Consider the following 7,819-nt stretch of genomic DNA (forward strand, 5'->3'; position numbering starts at 1 on the left):
AAGATTTGGGAGAATGGCATTGAAACATGAAATGAGATGCCAGTCCAGGTTCAGTGCACGATGCTGGATGCTTGGGGATCAGGGGATGGTATGGGGAGGTTGGGAGGGAGGAGGGTTCAGGATCATCGTATATCTGAAATTAAAAAAAAAAAGAAAAACAAACAAACAAAAAAAAAGAGAACAAACAAACAAGCTATGACTGAAAACCAAAGGACAGCCCTTGGAGGAAAAGTGCCAAAGGCTTCAGTGTTAGAACAGAGATGACCCCTCCCTCCACTGGCCTGTAAGTTTGGAAATACATTTTTGATCTGAGTCTTTATGCATTTATTCTGACAAATAAACCTAATCTCAAACAGACAAGGAGCCTGCATCATCGGGTGCTGAATAAAATGTCATTAGTCATTTTCAGGGCTGGGGATTTGTCTCAGATCGGGCCCTCATTGTCCCTCTTCACCTCCCTTGTCAAAGCCTTTTGACAGCCATGGCAGCCCAGAGATTCTCTTTCTCTTTGAATTTGTCTCAAAATTAAATTAAAAAAAAAAAAAAAAAAAAAAATGTCATTAGTCACTTTTTCCCTCCCTTGCTTAAGTTATCGTGCACAGACACGTCACTTAATGAGTGGCTTCTCTCCACATATGGCAGCTCAGTGGAAATTATCTGCTTCATTGTCATCATCATCTCCTACTTTTACATTCTCCTCTCAGTCTTAAAGATCCATTCTTCCAGCAGGAGGAAGAAGACCTTCTCTACCCGTGCTTCTCACCTGACATGTGGCCATCTACCAGGGAACTCTGCTCTTCATTTACTCATGACCCAGCTACCTGTATTCTCCCAACACTGATAAAATCATCTCAGTGTTCTACACCATCATCATCCCAGTGCTGAATCCCTTGATTTATAGTTTGAGAAACAAAGACGTAAAAGACGCTGCTAAAAGGGTCTTAAAACCAAAGCTAAATCCCTCCTGAGATATAAGGTTCCAGGATTCATCTAAATCCCTGATTACAAACTCCAGCTGTGTGTATGCTCAGTCATGTCCAGCTCTTTGTGACCCCATGGACTATAGCCCACCAGGTGCTTTTGTCCTTGGAATTATCCAGACAAGAATACTGGAGTGGGTTGCCATTTCCTCCTCCAGGGAATCTTCCTCACCCAGGGATGGAACCTGTATCTCTTGCTTATCCTGCACTGACAGGCGGATTCTTTAACCCTGCAATGCCTGGGACAAACTGTAGCTAAGAACCTGCAACAACCTTGCCAGCACATACACAATTTCTCACACAAGCATTTTATCAAACACTTGTTTTCACAGAGCCAAACACATTTAATAGCCCCCAGATAAAGGAAACATTTAAAAGTTTCAAAATTGCTGCAAACTAATAGTTGGATAACTTTCCAACTATTCAGTTCAGTCACTCAGTGGTGTCTGACTCTTTGCAACCCCATGGACTGCAGCACGCCAGGCTTCCCTATCCATCACCAACTCCCGGAGCTTGTTCAAACTCATGTCCATCGAGTTGATGATGCCATCCAACCATCTCATCCTCTGTCATCTCCTTCTCCTCCTGCCTTCAGTCTTTCCAGCTATGGGGTCTTTTCCAATGAGTCAGTTCTTCATATCAGGTGACCAAAGTATTGGAGCTTCAGCTTCGGCATCAGTCCTTCCAATGAATATTCCTTTGTTATTGACTGGTTTGATCTTCTTACAGGCCAAGGGATTCTCAAGAGTCTTCTCCAACATGACGGTTCAAAAGCATCAATTCTTTGGTGCTCAGCTTTCTTTATGGTCCATCTTTCACATCCATACATGACTACTGGAAAAACTATAGCTTTGACTTGACAGATCTTTGTTGCTAAAGTAATGTCTCTGCTTTTTAATATGCTGTCTAGGTTTGTCATACCTGTTCTCCCATGGAGCAAGCATCTTTTAATTTCATGGCTGCAGTTATCATCTGCAGTGATTTTGGAGCCCAAGAAAATAAAGTCTGTCAATTCCAACCATTAGGAGCTGGGAGTTAATGCTAGAACAGATTGTAATAGGTTTTCTTAAAAGATATAGTAAGAACCTCAGAGATTGTGTCTGTGTGTGTTTTCATGTGTAGAATATCTCATTAACAAGATTGCATTTACAAAATTACTGGATTAGGGAGGAAGCCATATTCCTTTGGTTTCTGTGCTATCTCTTGTACCCAACTAGTCAATTGCACTTTGATCAAGTTACTTATTTTTTCTGTCTCAATTGTCTGACCTGTAAAATGAGGAGAGTATAGTACCTACATCAATGACTGTTGCATGTTTGACTAAATGCTGACAATCATGCCTGAATCATTTTAAACACTAGATAGATCTTAAATACATATTTTTCTTTAATAAATTAAAATACATAAAGTGCAACAAGATGGTGTGAGGCAGGGGTGCTAGGAAAGCAATCAGAACAGAATCAAATACCTTTTCTTAAATGCTGTCCAATAACAAGTCAAGAACCTTCTATACCCAATCTAATCCAAATTAATTTGAAAACTTGTTCTAAGTGGCATCTTGTAGACTAAAGGTTAATTGCAAGCAGAGTATTTGTTTTCCTCCCTATCTTTTATTTTTATGTGTGAAAGTATTACTGAAAGTATGGAACATCCTTCTGTGGTATCTCAGAAACACAATGAGCTCCTGAGCATATAACCTGTGTCTTCAATGGCCGGTCAACTGACGTGACATTGGGAAGCACCACAGAGAACAGTCACTTGAAGCCTGGACATAAAAGGACATGTATGATTTCAAAATACATTTCTATAACTTATATTTTTGCTGTTTGTTATTATTTTAATCATTATTATTTATTATATCATTATTTAATTGCCATTTATATATCTGTTGGTGAGGTATCTGTTCAAATCATGTCCCTATTTTTAATTGGGTTGTGTTTTTATTATTTATAAACATTTTTGTAAGTCTAGCTACAAATTCTTTGTTGCAAAAATGTTTTACAAATATTTTCTTCATTTCATCTATAAATCTAACATCTATATTACATAATAATACATAACATTACATAATAATACAAAACATTAAAAATGATTTCATAAAATTATGTAACAGGAATAATTAATAATCAACAAAACATTTTTTCCCCTCTGCTTATATTCTATTCATACTGCTTCAGTTTTTGCTTGCTATATAAACACTATCTCAAAATGGCACAGGTTAAATAACTGGGCTGAATTGTGTTATTCTTCATGTTGACCATGGTCAGATTGTATCGACCCATACAGGATCCCACGGACAGAGGAGCCTGGTGGGCTACAGTCCAGGGGGTCTCAAAACAACAACAACCAAGTATAAACATTAGTTTGAAGGTTCTTGTTGTTTTATTTCAAATGTATTTATTTCAAAAGTATCTTACAAATAACAACCTGTGAAAAATTGAACTTCATGTGAACAATATATCATATTCTTTAGGTCTAAAAAATATACACGTCATTCATATTCCAATTTTCACATATTATCCAAGACACACACACATACAAACACGTGACACACATATAAATGCATGAAAACACAATGGAGATGAGTCTATATATTTCAGAAACAATTGAAAGTGAAAGTCACTCAGTCATGTCTGACTCTTTGTGACCCCATGAACTATATAGTCCATGGAATTCTCCAGGCTAGAATACTGGAGTGGGTAGCTATTTCCTTCTCCAAGAGCTCATTCCCAACCCAGGGATCAAACCCAGGTCTTCCTCATTGCAGGCAGATTCTTTACCAGCTGAGCTACGAGGGAAGCCTACAGCATTTATTATCACTCATCTCATTTCCATTTTATAAAGAAAAAGTCTTTTTTATATTTCACTGGAGTGGGTAGCTGTTCTTTTCTCCAGGGGATCTTCCCAACCCAGGGATTGAACCCAGGTCTCCCACATTGCAGGTAGATTCTCTACCATCTGAGCCACCAGGGAAGTGCAAGAATATTGGAGTGGGTAGCCTATCCATTCTCCAGGGATCTTTCTGGCACAGGAATTGAACCAGGGTCTCCTGTATTGCAGGCTGATTCTTTACCAGCTGAGCTACAGGGTGGCTCAAGAGATAAAAATATATGTGTTAAATAAGTTTGTAGAAATGTTTCCCTTCAATGAGTAAAGAGACTCTTTCTTTGGCACCAGATTATTCCCACAAAAAGGTAATTAATATTATGACAAAACAAAAATACACATCTAGAGAACTGCTCATTAATACTTGTTTAATGTCTCACCAAATACTGAACATAACACAAACCCAAACCAGAAACATAATTATTGTATTATGATCAATCCATGATATGCTCATTATTTCTGGAACTGATACAGATACTCTTAAAACAATCATGGTTTTGAGAAATATTAGAATTGTTATCTTGGTTTGTATCCACATGAATATTCACAGAAAATGCTTAGTCCTGAAGCTTACAGCCAGGTATCTCTAACATTAGAGTCTCACCCACATTATTTTGAAGAGGAGAAGACAGGTAAATTCATCAAATGTATTCTTTGAAGTAAAGAAAGGAAGGCTCAGAGACAAGCTTGTAGAAAGTAACATGCCTCACAAATTACATTTAGATTTGGTTCAGTTTCCCAACGTTCTATACCAGGTACTTGTTTTATTGAGTAATAACAGTTATGCCTTTTTCAAGAGTGCGTGCATGAATGTATAATTTTCTGAATATGAAGACAATTGCAGATAGAATTGTGTTCTATCTTATGATATACTGCAGATGTGCAGAAGTGTTATACATCCATGTGTCCTTTTCTTGATCATTTTCTGAAAGCTTAGACAAGAACAAAGAAAAATGGGTGGAGGGAATTGCTCCTCCTTGACTGGATTCATTTTCTTGGGAATTACTGATAACACCGAGGACAAAGTGACCATACTTACCATGGTTCTAATTGTTTATCTCATTGGCTATTTGGCAAATCTTTGGATGATATTCCTGATTAAGATGGATCCCCAGCTGCACACATCCATGTACTTTTTCCCCAGTCACCTCTCCTTCTGTGTCCTCTGCTATTCCACTGCAATTCACCCCAAGATGACCATGGACCTATTTGCCAAGAACAAATCAATCCCCTTCTATGGCTGTGCTCTGCAATTCTTGGTCTTCTGTATCTTTGCAGATTCTGAGTGTCTCCTGCTGGCAGTGATGGCCTATGATCAGTACAAGGCCGTCAGCAGCCCCTTGCTCTATGTGGTCAGCGTGTCCAGCAGGATGTGCTCCCTGCTCGTGGCTGGGGTTTATCTGGTGGGAATGGCACATACTCCGATACAAACGGCATTAGCATTCCACTTATGTTTCTGTGGGTCAAATGAGATTAACCATTTCTTCTGTGATTTACCTCCACTTTTCCTCCTCTCCCGCTCTGATATACAGGTAAATGAATTGGCGTTATTCACTATTTTTGGTTTTATTGAACTGAGTACCATTTCAGGAGTCCTTTTCTCTTATTATATCATCCTATCAATCTTGAAGATCCACTCTTCTGAGGGGAAGTTCAAAGCTTTCTCCGTCTGCACCTCTCATTTAAATGTTGTGACAATTTTCTAGGGAACTGTACTTTTCTTGTATTTCAGGCCAAATACTTCCTACTCTCCACATCAAGACAAAATGACCTAATTGTTCTACACCCTTGTGATTCCCATGTTAAATCCTCTGTTATATAGCCTACAGAACAAAGATGTGAAACAGGCCCTGAAAAACTGGAAAATGAAAGGTGGTTTTAAAGGGTGTACTATAAACATAGAGACACACATACATATGTCTGTTGTTTTTGTAAAATTATATTCATGATCCAAGGGAAATGAAATTGTTTCAAATACTTTAAAGGAATGAATAACTATTTTTAATACAGTATAATCTTTAAAAATACTACCATTCCAAAACACAGCTTTCATTGTGTATAACAACTAATATATAGCACTTCCTTTTTGCCAAATACTTCCAGAATTTTGCAATTTTGTCAAATATTATGATTAATTCTTTCATTCAAATATTATTTCAATTACACTAAGATTTATTGTATATTTACTGAGAGAACTTTGAGCATTTAGGTCCTTTATATTCTATGATACACACTGCATTTTCTATATTAATAACTATAAGCTAGAGCTAATAGCAAGCATTAATTAACTACACAGTCAGGTAATTCCTAAGAAGCCTCAAAATCACTCTGAAATAAAAATTGAGGACTATAAATCCAGCAGAGGCAAGACTATCAAAAGAGAAAAGGCAGTCTCTTCAATAAGTGGTGCTGGGAAAATTGTATAGCCAGTGTAAATGAATGAAATTAGAATATTCTCTAACACTGTACACAAAAATAAGTGCAAAATGGATTAAAGACATAAATATAAGATGAGGTATTACAAAACTCTTAGAGGAAAACATAGGCATAACAGTCTTTGACATTCATTACAGCAATATATTTTTTTGTATCCACCTCCTAAGGCAACAGAAATAAAAACAAAAATAAACCAATGGACCTATTTAAACTAAAACAACAACAAAAACTTCTGCACAGCAAAGGATACCATAAACACAATGAAAGGACAACCCATAGAATGGGAGACAATATTTGTAAACAATGTGAGCAACTAGGGATTAATTTCAAAATTTACAAACAGCTAATGCAGCTCAGTATAAAACAAAACAAACAATCCAAACAAAACATGCACAGAAGATCTGAATAGACATTTCTCCAAACAAAACATACAGGTGGTCAAGAGGCACATGAAAAGATTATCAACATGTGAATCATTAAAGAAACGCAAATTAAAACCACAAAGAGATATTATCTCACACTGGTTAAAATGGCCATAATCAAAAAGCCTACAAACAATAAATGCTGGGGAGGGTGTCACTTCATTTCAGTTCAGTCACTCAGTCGTGTCCAACTCTTTGTGACCCCATGGACTGCAGCACGCCTGGCCTCCATGTCCATCACCAACTCCCAGAGCTTACTCAAACTCATGTCCATTGAGTCAGTGATGCCATCCAACCATCTCATCCTCTGTCATCCCCTTCTCCTGCCTTCAATCTTTCCCAGCATGAGGGTCTTTTCAAATGAGTCAGCTCTTCACATCAGGTGGCCAAAGTATTGGAGTTTCAGCCTCAACATCAGTCCTTCCAATGAATATTCAGGACTGATCTCATTTAGGATGGACTGGTTGGATCTCCTTGCAGTCCAAGGGACTCTCAAGAGTCTTCTCCAACACCACAGTTCAAAAGCCTCAATTCTTCGGTGCCCAGCTTTCTTTCTAGTCCAACTCTCACATGCATACATGACCACTGGTAAAACCATAGCCTTGACTAGATGGACCTTTGTTGGCAGAGTAATGTCTCTGCTTTTTAATATGTTGTCTAGGTTGGTCATTGTGGAGAAGGCAATGGCACCCCACTCCAGTACTCTTGCCTGGAAAATGTGGGCTGCAGTCCATGGGATGAAAAAGTAATGCAACTTCACTTTCACTTTCATTTTCCTGCATTGAGAAGGAAATGGCAACCCACTCCAGTGTTCTTGCCTGGAGAGTTGAGACTGGTGGGATGCCGTTTTCTTCGGACATGACTGAAGCGACTTAGTAGCAGCAGCAGCAGGTTGGTCATAAGTTTTCTTCCAAGGAGTAAGGGTCTTTTAATTTCATGGCTGCAGTCACCATCTGCAGTGATTTTGAAGCCTAAAAAAATAAAGTCAGCCACTGTTTCCACTGTTTTTCCATCTATTTGCCATGAAGTGATGGGATTGGATGCCATAATCTTTGTTTCCTGAATGTTGATCTTTAAGCCAACTTTTTCACTCTC

The 7,819-nt window shown here is 38.2% G+C and overlaps 1 pseudogene; it reads left to right on the forward strand.

The window, feature by feature from the left end:
• Window positions 1–4,816: 4,816 nt before the first annotated feature.
• LOC102281119 (olfactory receptor 5W2-like) lies at window positions 4,817–5,815 on the forward strand (annotated as a pseudogene).
• The last annotated feature ends 2,004 nt before the right edge of the window (window positions 5,816–7,819 follow it).

This window comes from Bos mutus, unplaced genomic scaffold (genome assembly GCF_027580195.1).
Source record: "Bos mutus isolate GX-2022 unplaced genomic scaffold, NWIPB_WYAK_1.1 CTG832, whole genome shotgun sequence".
Taxonomy (NCBI): Eukaryota; Metazoa; Chordata; class Mammalia; order Artiodactyla; family Bovidae; genus Bos; species Bos mutus.